At 36.2% G+C, this 22,248-nt stretch overlaps 1 long non-coding RNA gene across 2 annotated transcripts in view; it reads right to left on the reverse strand.

Moving 5' to 3' along the window:
- Positions 1 to 13,168, reverse strand: part of LOC121076875 — a 49,844-nt gene extending 36,676 nt beyond the window's left edge. For both annotated transcript variants that reach the window (XR_005823776.1, XR_005823775.1), the window contains exons 1-2: positions 12,884 to 13,168; positions 12,593 to 12,693 (exon numbers count right to left, since the gene is read on the reverse strand). This is a non-coding gene — a long non-coding RNA (uncharacterized LOC121076875). The remainder of the gene's footprint in view (positions 1 to 12,592; positions 12,694 to 12,883) is intronic.
- Positions 13,169 to 22,248: the final 9,080 nt, after the last annotated feature.

Genomic DNA, 22,248 nt, shown 5'->3' on the forward strand with positions numbered 1-22,248 from the left:
AATAATAACCTATACAGGCCATCTAAAAACAAAAGTGACAAAAAAAACCAAGTACCCAGTGAATGATACCATAATTTTAGATACTAATGTGCACCAAAATGAAAATGCTCATTTTCTACAAGGAAAAATATCTTTGTAAGTTGCTAAATGAGATCCATTTCATGCATGATAAAATTCATTCTGTGTACATTTCATTAAAACATTCCCCTTTTTGACAGTTAAAAAGGAGTACAATCAAAAAAGTCATTTAATTTACAGAATAAGTACAGATGTAGCATTGATTTTATAATTTCTTCAAGAAGTTCAGATCCATACAAACATGTCCAAACACAACCTATAAAAGCACACATACATTGTGAACAGACTTGCACCTAAAACCTTGTCATTGTTCTGGGATATTTTATCTGCATAGGTGTCGAGTAAACACTCCACTGCTTATATCCCCCAGAATCACAGAATTTAGGTTGGGGAAGACCCTTAGGATCATCAAGTCCAACCATCAACCTAACACTACCAAGTCTACCACTAAACCACGTCCCTAAGTGCCACATCCACACTTCAAACATCTACAGTTATTATTCAGAACATTGTACACTATTTTTCTTGCACTTACCACACACATATTGCAATATAGTTCTAATAAAAGGCAATTTTATTTTCTGATAGGAAGCTTATTTCATTTTTATTAGCTTCTCTAGAAGTGGCTGTTCAGTTAATTCTTATTCACATTTTCTAATAAGAAAGTGTCCAGAACTTTTAAGAATAAGAAAGTTTACCCAGCTGGAATGAATCAACAGTTCTAATAACCTGATCCATGTTGAAATATACAAATATCTCACTTAAAAGACAAAAAAAACCACCAACAACTACAAAAAAACCCACAGAACTGCCAACATTATTTTTTTTTCTTGCACCAGAAGTAAGGTGCACTTACTGAAAAGGTGAAACAAATTAAAAGGCATAAGAGAAAATATCCTTTAATGATGCACATATTTACTACTGCCCTACAGCCCACATTTCTCACCTTGCACTTTCACCATGAGGAATCCCTCTAGAACACCCTACCCAGTTCTGGAAAAATACTTGGCCAAGAGAATGCAATATAGACAATACAGAGAAATGTGTGACTTGGTGAGAAAAGTCTTAAAATTCAGTTACAAGTAAAATTTTAAGGTGTATAAAAGTGAAAATATTCAAATTGTAACTCCTGATGGCATTTCCTGATGGTGAACTGCAGGAAAAAAAAAAAAAGGTGTACTTTGGTGAAATGGGATAAATCACAAAAAACAAACAAACAAAAAAAATTAGCCTCGCAAGTCATCCCAGCCTTGAAATCTGCAAAGTTAGACAATTTTTGAAGATAAAAGCTAAAAGAGATTCCTTAAGAAACCTCAGAACAATAGACAATACATAGTATTCAGCAGTTGAACAGATGAGAAGAATTCATTTGGGCCTTTCAAATTTCTATTGGCTTTTTTTTTTTACCTCTCGTTTTTCAAAAAATTACAAAATATATACTTAAATTGGACTCTTGCTAAAGTAATTAGTATCTTGAGGATACTTGATTGCTTTTCTGTAAACTTCACCATATGTCAAGCATTTGTAGTAATAAAGATGAAATAAGAGAAAGATTTGTCTTGTGGCTACAGCAGCGGACAGAGACATGTTAAGATCCCGATTACCTTTTCCAAGCTTTAACAGTGCTTTATCTGTTTATGCCAAGCCAGCAATGCCCGCACTTCCCAATCATTTACCCATGAGAGTTGAAACATGACTGTTTGAGAGGACGTGCTCCCTTTCTAAACATGATTCCCAGAAGATGATCCTTAACAGACAAACTGGCTCATGGCTTCTCTCTTTAGGACCACTAAAAATCCTGCAATAAGGCTCCTTAAGTTTGGGCAGATGCTGTACTGAAATGGTGAGAAGGCTCTTATGTAGCCTAGCTGGTCCTGCTCTATATAGAATACATTTCTGTCATGGGATCTTTTCTGACTTGGACAGACCACCTGCTTGTGTAACCACAACAGTCACTACAATCACTACTAATCCATTTGACAGTATTGGACTTGGTTTGTAGTAAGTGATACTGAACTGTTTTATAAGCATCATTTCCACCATTTGACTGCTACTGATACGATACTACTGAAGTATAATAAAATGCGGCATACAGATGGAGCTGTCATGCACCAAAACCCCGAAGAATAGAATTATGATATTGCTTATACATATAGTTCCCATAAACACATTAGTACTGGACATACACTCTGCATTTTAATGTTTACAAGTCAGAGTTGAGCAAACTTACCTCATTAACTTTTCAGGTTACTGTTGTAGTTTAACCCTGGCAGGCAACTAGGTACCACAGAGCTACTTACTCTCCCCAGGTGGGAAGGGGAAAGAGAATTGGAAAGGTCAAAGCACAAGAACTCACGGGTTGAAATAAAGACAGTTTACTATATGAATCAAAAGCCACACACACAAGCACAGCCAAACAAGGAATTCCCATTCACAGGTAGGTCTTCAGCCATTTCCAGGCAAGCAGGGCTCATCATGTCTTCTCTCAGCATTAGTGTTCTTCCACTAATGGGACAATAAGGGGATGAAAATACCATTTGATTCTTCTCTTTCCCTCAGGGGAAGAGAAGCACACCCTGTGAAGATCATTTTTCACCTCCTTTCATTTACCACACAATCAAAATGTGAGGCCTGACTTTACTTCTAGGTTTCTATGACCATATTCATAAAATAGAACTAAAATATTTCATAGACTATCATATGAAGTTTTTACAATTTTTGAATTCCATGCATCAGGGCCATGTACTGTGCTCAGCAGAGCACCAGCCAAAGCTCTGGCCTCATTGTAGTACAACTGAATTGAATTTGATGGAAGAAAGTTTGCCTGATGTCTTTGTCCTGTTCATTTAACTCTGGAAAAATATACAAGCTTCTGTTACAAAACTTGTTCTTAATATAGCTCCATTTCTTTCTAAGTTTACATACTTGTTAATCTATGATGCATTGAAAAGGAAGTTTTTGTCTAGTGACCTTTTCAGTCTTCTTTCTTTCTAAAAATGCATTTTTTAGACTAGATTCCTATAAATTAAATCCGTATAAATTAAACTTGCAGTAACAGGAGGCCTGAAACTGTCACTGAAGTGACAAGTTATATATGTTGTGGTATGATTCTGGCAGTTTAATCTTCCCTCTGCAATCAGCAGCACTCACAGCAGTAGACAGCAAAAGGAATCTGAAGAGGGAGGGAAGCAGCTGTATATCCTTGCAGCAGACAGGTAAGGAATGTGTCAATATGGACATCAGATCTGCGCGCTTTACACTGCTTTAGGCAGCACAACAAAGCAACGACAATCTTTTAGAAGAGATGACAGGCACTAGGTAATTCTTACTCATTTGGGGTCACTGCACTTAAAACTTTTTAATAGCTCTTCCTTCCAGTTTTGGTATGAAATCTACATCTACAGACCATATTTTTTCCCCTGTGTTTTTAACTTACAAGCACAAAATCTGTTACTACTTCACTTCCTACAATTCTCATTATCTTCCTCAGACAGTTTTGATTTATACCTAATAAATCACTGTGTTACACATCTAAAAACTCTATTAAATGGCAGATGTCAGTGAAACCATTCGAGCAACTCATTCATTCATACACAAAACCCCCTGAGTGTCTGCAAGAGTCCTGGTACATAACCTATGCCAAGCATGGAGATCCTAGCTTTCCCAGGTGCTGTTAGCAGAGCACAGTTCATAATAGATGTTCTGCATAGGATGTTATTGTGGATTACTGGGTTGCATTGTTCTTGTTCAGAATGAGAAAAAAAAAAAAAAAAAAAGAAAGAAAAACCCACTGGTGCCAGATTTATGAACCACAGCAAGAAACTAAGACCAATATCTAGACAACCTACCTGTGAAAAGCAGCATGTTTTAATTGACTAAACTTATTTTTTAAACACCAGAGCTGTTTATATTGTCATAAAACTTGTCCTTATCCAATATAACTTCACTTGGATACAAAAGAAGTCATTTTAAACCTGTCTCTCATGCTCATTTTCTCCAGAAAACAGTATTGTTCAAAGAACTTTCCTAATACTTGCAGCCTAACAGTCCCCAGTAGATGCTTCATAGAGCCATGTGTAATTTCTCACAAATATGATCCAACTTGAATACAATCATTTTAAGAGATAGGTACTTTCTTCTCTGTCATCTTTTCTGTAATTGCATTATTATTAATATTATTGTTATTTTTGGACTGGAAAAACATAAGAAAAGCAGACTTACCTATTTAAAAAATATATGAACTAAGGATGTTAGTTGTAGAGTGTTGCAAGGACTTTTTACCATGACTTGAAGGAATATCCTTTAATAATTATATTATGTCCATGTGCTTTCTGTATTAATGACATTGCTATGGCTTCCATCATTGTCCTCCCTCAGAAGGATCTAACTCGTGTATGAAATCATCTGAAAAATGATTAGTACATCAGGATTGCATGATGAACACATGTGCAAAACACAACATGCTCACTTTGGTGAAATCTCATTAGACATAGCTTTTACTGCAAAGCCTTAGTAAGTGTCTTTGTCCCATCTTCAGTGAAAGGCCTCTGTTGCTCCCAGGTCCTGCACATCAGACTGATACTGTTTCAGCTGCTACTACTACTGTGCTCCTTCTCCACCTCCTACCTGGCAGGCTGACCGTAGCCACAAATTTCTTCTACCCTTTTTTCTTTAACTGGTACCAACACTGACAACAGCTGCCTCCTCCCCTGCACTCCTATCTAGGCTAATGGTGAGGTTTGCTACCTTTGCAATGGACAGGCAAGTTATTATGTAACCCAGTCAGCTACCAAAAACCCAGGTTCTGAGCTCTACTGAGCTCAAACATCTTCCTCTGAGGATGCTTCCTGAGCTGAATGACAAAGTATCAGCAAGCCTCTGTGGCTGGATGGATATGATGCAGAACCAGCTGTACATGTTTTAGAGATTTCCCTGGGGTAAGGTAACTTAAATGGTGGGTGGAAGAAGAGGAGAAGAAAACAAAAGGCTGCCACACTATAAGTTTGTTTCCTTCACAATATGTTACAGTGCAGCTGCTTTAAAGTGTGATTAAAGAAAAGCAATGAGACTTTGAAAGACAACTCAAATGAGTGAAAAACTGATAACACATGAAATACTGTTTAACTTGGGCTAAAACTCAAAATGAATCACCAGTGACATACCAACTTAAAAGCAGTTAATCTCCAGGCTTATTGAACTTCAACAAAGCAGTTTCAGAAGTACAGAGTGCTGTGCACTGAGGGTGGTCTGCCACTCAGAGTTCATACATTAGTGTCTAACAAGTGTACTTTTCTCAATTGTTCTGACAAATTTATTTTACTCTGGAAAACTGCTTTCCAGTAATTCTTCAATTTTATGTTCAATTTTGTGTTGTGTCAAAATATAGTCTAGTTGCCCTATACAAAACTTATCAATTCACTGGTGCCAGTCTTTCATATCCTCGAGATCAAGACCTTTTCCTTAAGATTTTTGATGTAGCACGTAGTATCAATTGGAAACATCAATCCAGATTGCATCAGCAACCTGGAAACTTGAAGAATAATCTGTGACTTGATTCCACTCTAACTCAGATTAAATGTATGTTGACACAGCCTGGAATGGCTTGCATCTTACTCTATGTTATTTTCTTAAAAACTTGAGTATTGTTTCTAAAGATATGATTAGTCTACTGCTAGTTTTCACTAGAATTTCAGAATGCTCATCAGGTTCTCATACGCTCACTATTTCAATCTACTTGTAAACTGGAATTTAAAAAAAAAATTAAAAAAAATTTGTCACATAAGGTCAGTGGCAGATTCACCTGCCAATATCAAAAGAAACGAGATCTGGCTCTTCACATACAGGAGTTAGTCTTGGTAGCATACTGTAAACAGACATTGCAGTGAAATAGTTAATACAGAAGACAGCAAGGCACAGTCTGGTAGTTCAGTTTGTAACACTTCAATATTTCAGAAGAAAATTTTATTTTTGTTAATTCTCTAGTCCTCTGCTATATCTGGACACGCAAAAGCAGTGCCATCATATTAGAGACACATCATTTCAGAGAAGTATTTTAATGAGTGAATTAAAGTAAATTAATAGAAAATGAACTCAAGACTATGGAAAAAAATCTTTCAAAAGGTGTAAGCGTGAATTCTAGGTGTCCAGCTCCTCTTAGAAGAGTATTAACTGCTATTTTCATCTCTGAACCTTTTCCTTTGGCTTCAGTTAAAGAAAGACATAATTTTGCAAAACAGAATTGATAAAATTTAAATACAGTTTTCCTTGTTCAGATGTTGAGATTAAATTTCAAATTTTAGTTCATCCTCCAATTCTATTTTTCAAGCATTAGCATGATAGATGTCAACTTACTGAGGCTGTCATTGAGGAACTGGGTAAAATGGGAAGTTCTGGATTGCTCAGTACTTAGAATTCTTCCCCTACCCATGTAAGCTTTCATGCCCATGTTAATAGGACTTATACATGCATTCTGCCTTGAGCACAAGGGAGTTTTGCTCACATGATTATGTGAAGGAATAATTTCAACACTGGAGTTCCTTATATTGTAAACTTGTAAAACTGAGAGCAACTGGCAGACATGCATTAATACAATTGTGTTCAAGATTTTTTGCTAAACAAAACAAACACACGCCCATTCTCCCTCCTCAATTTTGTTTTTCTTCAAATGAATTCCATTTTATAGGGAGTGGGAGGGGAGACAAACAAAGAAGTGAATGTATGCAATCCTCTCTCTTTGGAAGCACATTGAAATTATCTTGCAACTGTAGAGTTTGAATTTCTAAAATACTTTCACGTTATGACTGAGGGAGGTAAGGAAGAAAGAAATTAAAATCATAATTTACATTCCTGTGAAGGAAATTCCTCTTTCATGTTACATATGAATAAGATAAAATGATTAGCTAAAAATCAGTAATTTATAGCAGTCCCTGGAGGCATCAGCTTAATGGACCAGAGGTGCCTCTGAACATATGCAGTCTTTCATATCCAATGTATTTTATCCCTGTCTCTCAGAATCTTTATAGCATTTGACTTGTGCTTCTGTGCACATATGTTTTTAAATTAAGAATCAGATAGTAATATCTATGGCTAGAAAGATTGTAAATAATTCATTTGTCCCATTTACATGCACCAAAGAAAGCTGAGGCAGACCATGGACAGAGGTCCATTTTGATAAAACACTGTGCACTGCGTGAGAGTTATGTACAGAATGGTAATATCTGGAGTAATACCATTCATCCTTAAAAAATATGGGTTACCTTAGGTTTCTAACATAACCTGAACAGTCAGCCAGCATAGTCTGGAAAGGAATAATGTTTTCTGGTGTATTGTTTAAGTTTGAGATGCAGCTTTCAAGCAAGTTCTCATGTTTATGAGTCTATTGACACTTTAACCTTCTTTATACGGCTACCAAGGTTGCAATTCTGAGAAGCTGTAGATTAAAGGTATACATTATGCAAGAAAATACAATTGGAATATCCAACAGGCCATAAATCACACCTGGCATAAGACAAATTAAGAGAGGTATGACAAGACAACTTAGAAATTGACTCAAACCCCTACATCATGTGCAACCACTGGATTGACCTTTATTGGCTTTACACTGTAACGATGATAAAATAAATAAATTCCTTAATGCAATGCAACCCACAATCATAGTCAAGCTTAATTTAACCTTGTTGAAAGAGCAACTTTCAAAATCAAAACAGTTTTTCCCCTGAAAAAGACTTATCTGCAATACAGCTCTACACAAGTTCTGGAGAATGTAGATGTATATAGAAGTTTCCTTAAAGGAAATTAGTAACTACATTAGAAAATGCTTTTTTACATGCTGGTCTTTTAATTAAGAATTATAATTGTTTTTCTGTGTATTAAATGCACAAGAATTGTGTGTTAAATGATCATTTATCATTGGAATTGACAGTTCTGTTAAGTACCATCTTCATATTAAGAATTTTCCTGTAATCATGCTTGGAAAAATATTTCTTAAAGACTTAAGGCTTATGTACTGCTTGTTAGTAACTATACATATTAGAAGATAATTATTTTATAAAAACTCATAAAAGACTGGGTATGTTTTGACGTTTTTAATTGAGCATGCATTATAAGTAGGGCTCACTTCTTCTATTACCCTGTTTGTATGCAGTCTGTGTTGGAAAATAGAGACTCCAATGTGATTCAGCAGCACTTTTTTTTCAACTGCTTCTCTAGCCATGTTAGAATATCTAATGGGATAGAAAACAAAAACAAGAAAAGGCCTATTTTTTAAGGAAACTGCATTCTTCTGTAAGATATATTTTAGTGAAGTTAATGCCAATCATAAAATATAATGATGCTAACTCAGCATGTCAAGACATTTTATTACTCATGTTCTTGTTATTTACTAAGGATTTACCTAACATGGGACCAGTTAGGGCTGTGAACTAGTGCATGACGCACACAAGCACTTTGCACCATCCTAGTGTTCTAGTGCACTCAAGAACAACCTAGCTTGCAAGATTCCAGACTGAATGTATGCAGTAAATACCTAGCAAAGTAAGAAAGTGTTGCATAAATTTAATCACCATTATCTGTGCTGACAAGGTCTCAGTTCTCAATATTTTCATGACCACAGATTACCTCAACAGAGTTTAAGAGAGATACTATGGGACAAATCAATATGCCCCAAGATCAGCAGTGAAAATATAATCTGAGGCAGCTGCCTCTTATACAATCACGTATAAGAAGCTAAAGTACTTGAATAAAGTATCGGTAATTTACATAGCCAAGATTTAACTTAACTGTGGGTTAGAAAGGTAGCATTTCTAGGATTCGTAAGTTCCCTTTAATAAGGTGTTCAAACTTCTTTAAAAAAAAACACTATTTCAAAACTCTTCTAATGAAAGCAGAAGGCAGGATAGCAACCACAGTGGCACTTAATCTGGCATCAGAGCATCGCAAAGAGTTACACAAAAGTTGCATCACTACCACACCAAATTAAAATAAAGGCAATCTAGTTCCATCTACAATTTTTCTCCCCTTTTTTAGAATTACAGTAGTATTACTGCAAATAGAATTGGCAGTATTACCTAAAGCACAATGGCATGTCAGCATATATAAAAAAAGAACATCTCAAAGCTATTAACATTAGATAGTTAATAATATAGTTTCTGGTATTCAAATTATTGGGCTTTGTCTCATGTCATATCACCTCATCTTGATCTGTCTGACAATCATTCATTTAACACAGATTAAAGACTATGATTAGCCACATCATCACAACCCTATTTTGGGTGTACAAGTGTATAGACAGGCAGTTTTTGTCAGCACAGCTACAGTAGGCACAAATTATACTACAGATTGCCATCACTGTGTTTGTAGAGACTTGTAATGGACACATAGACCATCCAGCTTCTCAATAATCCTTTTTGGCAGTCACATCTGACAGTAAAAGCTTCATCTTTGACAATTCAGATTTCAGCTTTACAGCCAGGCATTAAATATGTTTATTTCTTTTGCTCCCTGTGCAAATTCTCCAACAATAAAAGCTGTAAGTGAAAAAGTAATTGCAACAAAATGATTTTAAAAAGTCTACCTCCACAAAACAAACAAACAAACACACTACATACTAAAAGCAATTTTATCCTTTCAGGATAATGTGCTCCAAACAGTAAAAGCAATAAGAATGCCAGTCTTTGCACATCAAATAAGCAGCTCAACGGAATTCAAGTCTACTGTTACTGACAAAAACAATTTACATTAAATCATTTTCCATTTAATATATGCAAGCCACAAACTTTTTTTGATTGCAATCAACATACATGCTACATCAATTCAACTCAGATGCATTCTTTGTTTTTTGTTCAGCTTTCTAGCTGTTCTGACAGAATGCCTTCAAAGAACTTGAATAAGACAATTATAAATTGTGCTAAATGTCCTTTTCCTCAGTACTTACATCTCTGTCTAATCTATACAGCTATCGTTACAGATAGAAGAGGCAGTGATCACGTTAAAGTACAAAAGTTGTATTCACAAAGGCAAGAAAATTTATAATTAAGGTTGAAGCTTTCTATTCATTCCGTTCTCCCTAGATACTAGTTTCAGAGCCTAAAAAATTACCCACCTTCTGAAGACTTAATTGCATCACAAGACTCAGAGACTGAGAACAATCTCAGTCTAGATTCCTTATTCTCAGAACTGTACTTGAAATGCTATCATCTTAGTTGCTCATGTGACACTAAGATTTGCTTTACAGTGACCATTTTCCCATTCACAGCATCCAAAATAGCCTTCTGCACAAATAACAGCTTTAATTCTCACTTCTAAGACAAGTTTCTAGATGCTACCTAGCACCTTTACCTCAAAAAACAATCCAAGAAACTTGAACATACACTATCTGCAAGTGCAAGTTCTGATTAACGTGCAGTTTAACTGCAGTATTATTATAAAGATGTTTCATATTAACAATAATTCAGTAATCTGCAGGTGAATGGTTATATCTTTAATATGCATCACAGAACATATGAAGAAATTGATTTTAAAGCATATTTTTCATATTTTTATCAGTGAGACAGCCAAAAAAAATTCATTTGAACTATTGATGTTAAGGGGATTTATCCATAACAACTGTCAAGGAGAAAGTTATCAATATCCACAAGTGAAATAATCAATTTCAGCGCTTGATTTATTCTAAATGATGGATAACAGGTGGAACCTGTTTAAAAGAACTACCCTTAAGTTTTATTCAAGGGTTAAGTGTACTACTCACATAGTTTGGAGAAAAAGTCAAGTTCAAGACATCCAAAAAATAAATATGAAGAACTGAATTAAATGATAAAATAACCTTCCTAAAATATCCTGAACAAAGATATTCCATTCCTTACAAGACTGTCCAGAAATAGAAACTAGCTTGCTAAAATACATGAAAGCTGAGATTATTCTGATGATGTGATTTAGGTCTGTTTAACAACTGCTAGATAATTAATCCAAAGTGGCAGCCAAAGGAAGACAACAGTCATGAAATACCAATTTCAAGAGAGAGCTGATATGAAAATAAAGGGGGGAAATGTTTCATCTGTTAATCTATCTGGATCTATTTATCTTAATATATATTTTTTTTTATTTAAACACAACATCTCATGGGTAACAGAGATCCAGGTTTTATTCTTACAATCAAGAGTAACAAGGTAAACAGTAGTGCAGTTCCGTAAGCACAAGCTTCCTGATCAAAACTACTTTCCATCCAGGGAAACTGACAGCTAGTGGAGGTCTTTGGAAGATGATGCAGTTCACAACAATTTTACCTATCTATTATTAAGCCCAGCAGATGCATCAAATGTTTTCAAAAAGTACTCTATCAGACATTTGCTTTCAAAAAAAAACCAAAAGTTACATTTATCCACACTTAAACAATGTCTATATAGGAAATCAGTCTTAAATACAAAGTAAAAGCACACTTCCACTCTTTTTCTGAAGTTCAAAAAGCATTTTACGTTTTAATTATATGTTTTCCTCAAGGTGCCATTATAGAACCATTAAAACCTCTCCATGGCTAAATTAGAAGGAAGATTAATTATAGTATTGCTTTTCCAATTATTAAGTATAAATATTCCAAACTGCATTTGTACATATGACATTTTATCATGAGGAAGAAAAGTTTTATTGAGGAAAGCGTACCAAGATATTAATGAAATAATCCATGAATAAAGGACACCTACTTTCTCTTCCGTCGTATATTTCCCCAAAGAAAACCCAGTCTAAGAACAGAAACTCTTTGCTAAAAGTAACACTTCAAAATAGTTTCGAAGTGTATCCAGCAAATAACAATACAGCTGTGTCACATTTTTTCCCCCTTCTACTTCTAGGGGCAACAACTTTCCATTCTTATTTTTAGTCACTAATGTTTTCTTATGAGCCACTTTGTTTTGCTGACAAGTGCGTCCCCTCCCCTAATGGAAAAATGTGTAATCTGTTGTTCATTCAAGCCATTTTGTTTCTAACAATGACGAAGTACCTACTTTATGTCATGCTCTACTGTGTGACTAATGAGAACATAAAGTTTGAGCTGTACATTTGTATTCTTAGAAACCTCAAATTAGCACCATTTTTAATATAACAATAATCTTATTAGCATAACTTTTCTGCTTTTGAATAACATGCTCAAATAAATTTAAATGGTTTAAGTTATAGACTTCATAGACCGTAAAAACTATTAAAGAGATCAACCTAGTCCATTCTTGATCCAAAATTACAGCACACTAGAGTCACCCTTACTATGGTTTGAATACAGTCCTTAATAAGCTAACTTAATGGTTTCCAATTTGCTCTTTTCCATTATTTTACAGTTTTGTGACCTCCATATTATTGTCACAATAATTAATTTTATATACATGGCAGCTGACGGTAAAGAACTGCATAGATATTTTTGATTTAGGGAAGTTTGTTGTAGGCACTCATAAATGGGCCATGACTACAGGCAGCCCCCCAGCCTGTGAAACACCCTGTCTCTAACTGTCCGTCTTCTTCACCTAGCACCCACCTTCTTTCTCCACAGGGACCTTCTTCCTCATCTGAGTGGTGGGCAGCATCCTCCTCAGAAGACTTCCAGCAACTCCTCATTCTCTTCTAAACCAAGAGCTCCTAAAGAAGGAGACTGAAATAAGGCCACCCTAAACTGCTGTGTTGTTCCTATACCTGGTTACTGAGGAAAAGCATGTTCCTCTCCCAAACTTTTCCTGAAGCAGCCCCTAAAAAGTCACCACAGCCCCGAAAAGGGGGAAACAGTAAGCAGCTGACACAAGGGGGTAAGGAAAATGGGAGCTTTTCGTACCGCTTCTTCAGGACAGTGACAGCACTACGATGCATCGCCTCCCCCAGGGACGCAGATGGAGGAGGCACGAGGGCAGCCTCCCTCCCCGCCCCACCCTTTCTCCTCAGCCGACAGCAGTCATAAGGGCGGCTCTTCACCTAAGGCAGGCATTGTACGGGCGGTGGCTTTTTCCCCTCGCTGTGACCGCTCAGGTGCTATCCCAAAGAGGAGGGCTGCTAGAAGCGTCAGCGCAGCTCAGCACTGGCTACAGGTACCGAGCCCTTCCAGGTAGATTCCTTCGGCTTTGCTGAAGCCACGTTTCTCAAAATGGAGGGCGGCCTGCGCGAGCCCCTGCTGCGACTCACTTTCCCACCCATATCAGGCCCCATGAGAGCCACGCCAATTCCCTTTAGTCTGCCCGTTCTTGTAAGAATGTCTTGCCACTATATTTCTTTTAAAATAAGCACAGTAGTAGATCTGGTGGTTTTTTTATTCTTTTTATTCTCCCTGGGTTGTGGTTTGGTCTTATGTTGCTCGACAAAGCAAGCAAGAGGTCTGGAGCTTGCTTCGTCCACAGCAGCTGTTTCTGCTTGCCCAACTGAAACAGTTGAAATGACTTGGAAAGAGTAGCCTTAAAGAAATACATTAGAGGATCTGTATATATAAAAGTGCTGATCTTTTGTTTGTCTGATGTCAGCCAGGTAGATTGTGAGAAACACTCCGTAGCCAATAACTTAGGCTCAGGCGAGGATCTCAGTGAAGTAGTATTTATTCGCGATTGCAATGGCAGGCGCCCCACAAGCAGGAGAGCGCACCCTACTAGTTCCAAAAACACAGTTTATATACTTTTTGATGACAGGACCCTCCCCTGTTTCCCCACTGGAGTGGGTAATCCAGGTTCACAATCTATCTGATGCTTCACAGACAATGCCTGGCCTTCAGTTGCCGGCCTGTTTTGAGGTGGTAATGTTTTCTCCCCTTATCTGGCTTGACTTAACATAGTGATTTTCATCTGACTGCTCTAAGGAGTCTGGTTGTCTGCATTTACGAGGTCACCTGCTGAGCTTTCTACCACTGTAAGCATATCTCAATACCACATTCCTTCCTTTTAAACAATGTAACACTGCAAAAACAACTTTTCTATTCCCACAAGATGATCACAGAAGTAACCATTATCTATGTAAGGGGCTGTTTGCATTTTGATTGAATAGATATATGTGCAAATGAAGTTTTGAACTTTGGGGACAGCTAGTGATGGAAAAGTCTAAAACTGAAAACTGATGTAGCAGAAAAAATGGATTTGAGCTTCCTGAATAAATCTGAACAAGTTTAGCAGGGCTGCCAAAGGCTGCTTCCCTGCAGGCTGCTGTGGTCCCCATCTGGGCATAGGACAACTGCACCAGCTGGGCTTTTCACCCACCTGAGGCCCTGCCTTGCCTCTGCTGAAACGCAGGTGTAAGGAGGACATAGCTTTGTGACTAGTCTCCTTCCTATTCTCCTGCAGTTTGCAGCACTAAGCCCATCTGCAAAAAGTTATTTTCCAGTTTCTCAGGCATTCAGACCCTACCAATCTCCTGCTACCCACCCACATGGGCAGCCCCTCATGCAGTCTGTCTCATCAGTTTGCCTGAGCCAGTATCCTGCACCTCCAAGCACATTTGGTTTCCCTAAGCCCAGCTTCTGCCTGAGTTGTGGAGATTCCCTAGGTACAGTTCTTGTATTCTCATTACTATGTACATACATGGTATTTTACTTGTCCTGATGATAAGCTGATTTTTTTTAGATGTATACATATGTAAATCTCACTAGATGGTTGCATAAGGTGTTCTACAGAAAACTGTAGAAATTGAGAGCAATATTCTAGCTGCAATAAAATGAAAGTTATTTCTGCTAGTAATAGGAAAGAGAGGCTTGTTTGTTTAGGCATTGCAACAACTACTGCTTCATTTAGCTTGAATAATTCATAGCAACAACATAACCTCATGAGTAGTTAAAAAGCTTGACTTTTCCCCCTTCTTATAAGTTAAGCAAAAGTTTTGTGCTGACAAAATCATAATGTTAGCAAAATGCAACATTTTATAAAATGTAAAATTATTTAAATAGGCTGTTTATTTGTATATTGCTTCTGATCAAGACTTGGTGAATGTACTTCAATCAGAAAAAGGACAGCACATTTGCATGCACTTCATTGTTTATAAAATCACTGAAGAAGAAAAACAACCTATGTCTCCTGGATGCTACAGCAAAGTGACTTTATTTTTAATATACTTTCACTTCTCAAATTATTCCTTCTAAGAGACTGGTTGGAAAAAATCACTATGGGAGACCAGTGCTGTTCATGAGCAACCATTAAATAGTGTACACTTATCTCATAGTGGTATAATAGTCTGCAGTTATGCAAAAACAAATGTATTGACTACATGAGCAGTACTGGCAAGTCTAGGAGACACCTGCTCAGCTTGATGGCTTCTGAAAAGGTGGTTTCTACACACTGGATTCTTCCTGCTATAGATGGGGAATGTGGCCCTTTTATTCTGAGCTGAATTCTCATCAGTTATTGTCCGTAATAATCTGAAAAGCTTTATACAGTAACTGCTTGTGGTCAATGTGTGCACATACGGCCCACAAAAAGGGAAGGGTGACAAGTATGACTGTCTTGGGAGAGCAGAAGGAAAAAAGTCACAGAGACTGCAACCCCCAACAGGTTTTGCAAGACAGATGACACTTAACTGAAAAATACAATGACTAGTAGTCGAGATGGAAAGGAGTGAAAGTCATGGAAAGGTCAATGGTAGTTGCTTTTAAGTGGGTAGGTAAGGTAGGTAGTACAATTACTACATTCTTTTAAGTGAGTTTGTGTGGGAGAGCACTTCATGTTAAAAAATAATTGCTTTTTAAAGTAAGTGAAATCTTTTGGATGTTGGTTGGTTGGTAGTTTTGGTGGTTTTTTTTTTTCGTGTGTGTTTGTGTTTTGCTTGTTTTGTTTCTTTCCCATTACAAGAAGTAAGCTTTAGCAGATCAAGTGTACAACTATTGTAGAAAATTATGCTTTCCTCCAATTGTACTTTATGTAATTTTTATTCATAGAGCAAGGAAAAATACAAAGAATATTCTAGCTTTTATTCTTAAGTCCTTGTAATAGTAGTATTTGGAGATTCCAATTACTACTAAGAACATAAGATAAACTGCAAGTGAAGATCAAGAACTTAGAACTATTGATTCTTCAATAGATACAGGGAAAAGCCTAATTTCCTCACATATAAGTACTACTTTGCTTCAGCTAGTATCTTCAACTTAGTAGAAATAAATGTGGTCTGTGGCAATGTTTGAAGCAAACATACATTTTGATTCATTTATGGTAAGGTGCAAACCTTGAAGAAGAGCATCCTTCAAAGTAAATAGCTTTTCCTTCCACAGTATTAGTAAGTTATTTCTTTGTCCAGAATAATTTCACTGGGAAAACAAACAAACAAACAAAAAAAATAGTATCTTTTCCATATGCAGGTCCTTAACTTTTACTTCCAATTTCATTTATTCTTATCTAGTTGCTATTCTAGACTCCTTATACTCTGACCTGTCTTCTGACTTCTTTTTTTTTTTTTTTTTTCAAAATCATGTATTTTAAAAAGGCATAAAGCTTTTTTCTGACAATTCTTGGATGAATGCTTTTTCACAGAAGGGAATTGAATGAGTTCCAAAGTGTGGGTTGTGAATTTGGTTTTTGCTTAGGTGAGCAGTTGTAGTAGTGGAAAGTGCTATTGGCTCTCTAGGCTAGAAAATTGAAGAGCGCTTGTTCTGAATTTGCTGAACTTCAAATCTCTAATTCATGTGAGGAAGCCTCATTAGGTTTTCCAGGGTGATTCAAGTCATTTGGATAAAAGTATGCCTGCTGTGGCCTTAGATTACGTTGGAGGAACTCTTCAATTGAGAAAGATGTTTTAAATTCAAGACCTATCACTCGCAGCCTGTGATGCATGTCTCACTTAAGATAATGAAACCAACCTGTGCTAGACAAATTCCATTTAAATAATTAGCAATTCAAGTTGAGAAAGTTTTTCAGGCTATAAAGTCCATACAGGTCTTACATCAACTATTTGTGAATATTTACAGCAAAAATATATTATTTTGATGGTGCTAACCAGATAGCCTAGGAAGAATTCATCTGTATATGGTTCTGCAATGGTATTTTGAAGAGTCTGACTGAAATCTTTAGGCCTAAAGAAAGATTTTGTATTGGTAGTCAGATTATATATAAATGGCAATACAACAGTTGTAACTGAAATCTTAAAGAAAAATATACGCATCCTCTAGAACAGCAAGGAATGAGATAAGTATTCTAATGTACTTGTGCATGCTGATACTATGAAAACCCATCTGTGAGGTAACTGAAGTGTGAGTTTTGTTTGCTTACCTGTAAACTGTCTAGTTTTCCACTTGGCAATCTCAATAGAGTAACTGCCTTTAGGAATTAGACATGGAATTCAGTATGACCTGGAAGGAAGGTAGTAATATTTTGTCTCCAGAATGTGGACTTTATTCCTAAACAAGCTTGAGTGACAGCATATGCTAACACCCTAAAGAACTTGATTTGATATGGTATTTCCCTACCCTCCTTTGCCTTCTTGATAGCCAAGATTTTTATATATATTAAATAGAGCTGTTGACAATACAGGTTGTATAAATAGCTCAGATAATGAATAACAGATTTAAAAAGAAAATAAGAAAACACAGTTCTAAAAAGAGCTGTAGTGGCTGTAGAATTATTATGTAGAACATAAGCTCGTAAAATTTTTTAAAATTACAGTAATTTTCTTTCAAGTCTAGTCACAGCACTTGTTCTATTTTGTGGGAATATTTTGTTCTTTCTCCAAGACAGAATGCTTATTCCATTCCTCTTATTTCCATTGTTGCTCTTAGTCGTATTTCTATGATGAATGCTAGTTTTTATAACCATACCTGTAAGTGCTTGACTTAAAGGCACAAAGAAGTTGCAGGTGGAAAATGAGCTTAGACAGAACGAAACACTGAAGTTAAAGATTAGATCTGACAAGGTTTGATGTGCAGCTCAAATTGGTGGTGGATGGGAAATGGAGAAGGTGTTTCTAGTTTGCTTTTAGTTCTCACTGCTCTGACCTATTATTAGTAAACAACAGATTACATTAATCTTCTTTATGTTATGCCTGCTATGGTAATTAGTGAGTGATCTCCCTGACCTAAGTTCTGTGTAGTTCAAAAGGATCATATTTTTCGGTGACTTGAAGTTGTGATTCATGAATCCCAAAAGAACTTACTAAAGCACCCCTAGTTTGCGGAAGTTATACCTGAATATCTTGTGGAGATAGTCAAGCAAAAGACAAGGCCATGTAAGAATATTCTGATCTTTCCAGGAGGGCTGGGAAGGCCTGCCATGATATCCTAATCAATGGGAATTCTCATTTTGGAGACTGAATGTTCCGAATTGTTGTCTTATTTCCTTCATGTCAACTTTCCATTGCCAGATTGACTAGTTATTGACTAGCAATTAAACCACTTGAGGCAATTGCATCCATATGGCAATATTTACCTGGATTATTAATTGCCTGTTCCTGATACAATTTAGTGTTTCTGAGTGTGCAAACTTGTCATATGTGCCATATGTATATAAAGCTATGTCTTTTGCTATGTCAGCCCTCCATCTAGCTTGTGACCCTGTTAAAAATAAATAAAAATTCTAAATAATAAGAAATGTTGGGCTTATATAAGATTGTGTCAAAGTAATTATGGCAATTACTTGGCAATTATGCATAGAAGACTTAGTATAATCTGATTAAATCAAATTATGTTCTTATATTGAAAATATGCTGTTAAGAGACTGTCCTCTGTATTTCCTACAATGTCCATTGTTGTCACTTCCTAAAGAGTAGCTGCAGAAGAGTAAACTCTTCTTGGAGGTCTCTTCTAACCTAGGTGATTCTGTTCTTTACTGAAAGGATTGTTAGGCATTGGAATGGGCTGCCCAGGGAAGTGGTTGAGTTTTAAAGACCTCCCTGGAGGTCTTTAAAAGACATTTAGATGTAGAGCTTAGTGATATGGTTTAGTGGAGGGCTTGTTAGTGTTAGGTCAGAGGCTGGACTAGATGATCTTGGAGGTCTCTTCCAACCTAGATGATTCTGTGAAGTTTCATGAATGCTACGGATTTGAGTGCAAGCCACAGCTTTCCAAATGAGTGCAGGTACAGAAAAAAAAAAAAACAAGCCTACTGCAGGTATTTATTTGGCTGACGTTTCTTTTGTCTCTTTGACCAGGAGAGGTAGAGATGTTTTTCTAAAATCCTTCACAAATTTTTAAGAAACAGGTAGAATTAGTGTTGTAGAGAAAATTAAGTAGTAAAAACGAGAGAGAATGCAGTAACTTCGGGAAGGCTGTTAGCTCCATAGGTTTGGTGGCTTCTGCTAGCGGTATGTTATTGCTATTGGAGTGCCACGGGAAGGTTGACAAAGCTATCATCAACTGTGTTGTAGTTATCTTTTTGCTGATGTTTGAGGCGTTTTTTTTGCTGCTGTTGTGGGGGGGACACATTGAGGGAGTTTACTGTATATTTTTCCTCTTATCTTCTCATAGATGACCCATGATGATATTTAATTTTAAAGTATTCCATCCCCTCAGTATGCAAATTGCATTTTGGCACCTGCAGCTTTTCCAGGACTAATTTTGGAGTTTTATTTCCTGATGCTTTAATTAATCTTGGGTGAGCTATAAATGTCACTACATATTTTAACAGCATCTCTGCTGTTGGGGAGTGAAAGAGTTGAAGGAATTTCTTCAACTAAGGAATAATTTCCTTTTCCATTTCAGTTTACCAGGTCTAATATATATCATATATATAAATGCAATAGTCTGAAACTACTTCAGTGATTTTAGTTGGGTTCCATATGCATAAACCCTGTTTCTCTTGCATACTATCACTCACTGTTTTGTTTGTTCTACAAATTGAGATACAGGGCACTCAAATGATACAATTTTGTTCAAACTCTATATCCTCTCACTGATAGTTATAATATCTTCAGGCTGGAATTCGCTTTCTGGAATTGATGTAACTTCTATTTTGTCCTGTCACATTCCGAACAATTCCTGGCCTGAGTACTGCATATCAAATGATTTCTAAACTTGTTTCCCCTCTGGCTATGTAATACCAGAGTTATGATAACTAAAGGAACAATGCCTAATAATGAGCTGCTCTTTTATTTATTTATTTATAATGAAAACTAAGTACAAGTCTCAGTGATAATGCTTCCCAGTCATTTTGTTAAAGGCGTTTGATCCCTTTCTATTGTAACTTAAGCTTTCAAATTCTATCTATTATGCTTTTAAACTTTTCACGTGCAGAATCCATGAAATATTTTTACCTCTGGATTGGTATAGTAAAGATGTTAATATGTGATCTACTGATGATCAATAAGCTTTAAGCAGTTGGAGGTATGCATTGTCCTTCTAAGAAAAGAAAAAGAAAAATAGAAACACAAACAAATTTACTTTTTCATGTTTTATTTGAATAAAAGCTTTTTACAAGAGAGCAAACCTATATTAAACAAAAATCTTTGGCTGTCTGGAAGCATATTAATATTAATGGTGCCTTTCCCTTCAGATACTTTTGAGATTTGTATGCTAGCTCTAGGGGCCTCTCTGCAATGAGTTCTCTCAATCTATAGCGTCTGTATTGTGGGCAGAAAATGTCAATTTTCCTTTGTGAACATATATGCACAGGGTTTTGCTTTAGACTCAGAGGAAGAAAAGTTGCCTTAACTGTAGGATATTACTTGGTAATAAATGTCCCAATTCAAGAATTTTTTTATAGTGAGGGGTAGGTGTGGTACAGTAAAAAGAAGATCGAATTAATCTTTTAAAAATTATTCTTTCAACTTAAAGGGTTGTTTTGGATTTCAGCTGGGTTATTTCCATTCATCTAGTATGTTTCTTGACTGCTCATTTTACCTTTCAAAGCTGAAAAAATAAGGGAGAAAATAAAGCAGTGGCTTTTAAAAGAAGGTCTGTAAGAATTTCTCACTGTGACTGATTTAAAAGAGAATCACATGATTTTTAGCACCCCCTTCAAGTTCTCTACATTCAGATGTGACAGGTATGCAACATCTCCAAGGAAAAAGTACTTGAAGCTCATTTTGGTCATAAAAAAAACCTCCCTCATTAACTCTAAAGTTTACTGACAGCCCCATTATGTATATAAAGTAAGTCAGACATCATGCTAATGCTAGTAGAGTAGTTGAATTGCTATAGCAAGATATCATTAAGCTATGCTTATGTGTATAGTATAATTTTTAGCTGTATCATGAAGTCCAATAATGTAATTTGCTTATTTGCCACACAGTCTAAATATTTGATTTCTTTACTTTGAAGTAATAGTATTTGGAGCACAAAAGTAAAATTGTGAAACAAACGTTTGAGGAAATGTTCCTTTTCTAGGACATAACCTTTTAATATTTAAACATTCCTGCACTATAATCTGAATTGGTTTTGCGACCTTTAGTTTTAGCTTTTCTGATCTATCATGCACCTAAATTTTATCCATAGTAGTATCATGATGTGTACTGTCCCTTATCACCTCTATGAGTTTTGTCAAGTGAGGATTGTGTGTAAAGGTGAGACAGCAGTATGAAGGCAGAGTGTAAGCGCTACGTTGGAGAGTGGTAATTAGTTTGAATGTTCTTCTGAAAAACTCAACAGTCAGTGGTTTTGTTGTGCTGTTTCTCAAAGTGACACCAAAGTAATAATCTGCAGACTTTAAAACTACTCTTTTTTTTGGGGAAAAAAATATCTTCCCAATGCCCTAGAGAAATGGTGAAATTACTTGATACGAAAACGCATGCATCATATGAAATTGCTGCAATGAGAACAGTTTAAGAAGTAACCTAAAAATTCTACTCAATGGTTGGTGCCAAATTGGGTGGCTTTAAAGGGAAAATATCTATCTTTTCAGGTTGTTCAATGTCTCCACTTTGATTTTTGGACTGGAAGTAAGATAACTTGATAAATGCCAGAACGCAGAGATGTATGAAAAGGAATAGTAATCTGAAATCTATCTTATGATTGAAGATGTAACTTGTGGTTCTAGAAAAGTATCACAGATCATTTCTTTCACACCTGAAGAGAACCACAGAGACATAATTTATATGCAGTATCGTCTAGCATAATGTGTAGTACAGTAGGACTTAAAAAAAAAAAAAATCAAATCCTAACAAGAGGTGGGATGAGCACAATGGACAGCTCAATGTACTAAGAATCAGTGCACTGGTGACAGGGAAGGAGTCTGAATGTGAGTGTTTTTAGTATGTTACTGTGTACTAAGCTTGTATTTTCCCAGCTGATACTAAAATCCTGTGTTGACATAGTGG

Source organism: Cygnus olor, chromosome 12 (genome assembly GCF_009769625.2).
Source record: "Cygnus olor isolate bCygOlo1 chromosome 12, bCygOlo1.pri.v2, whole genome shotgun sequence".
Classification (NCBI taxonomy): Eukaryota; Metazoa; Chordata; class Aves; order Anseriformes; family Anatidae; genus Cygnus; species Cygnus olor.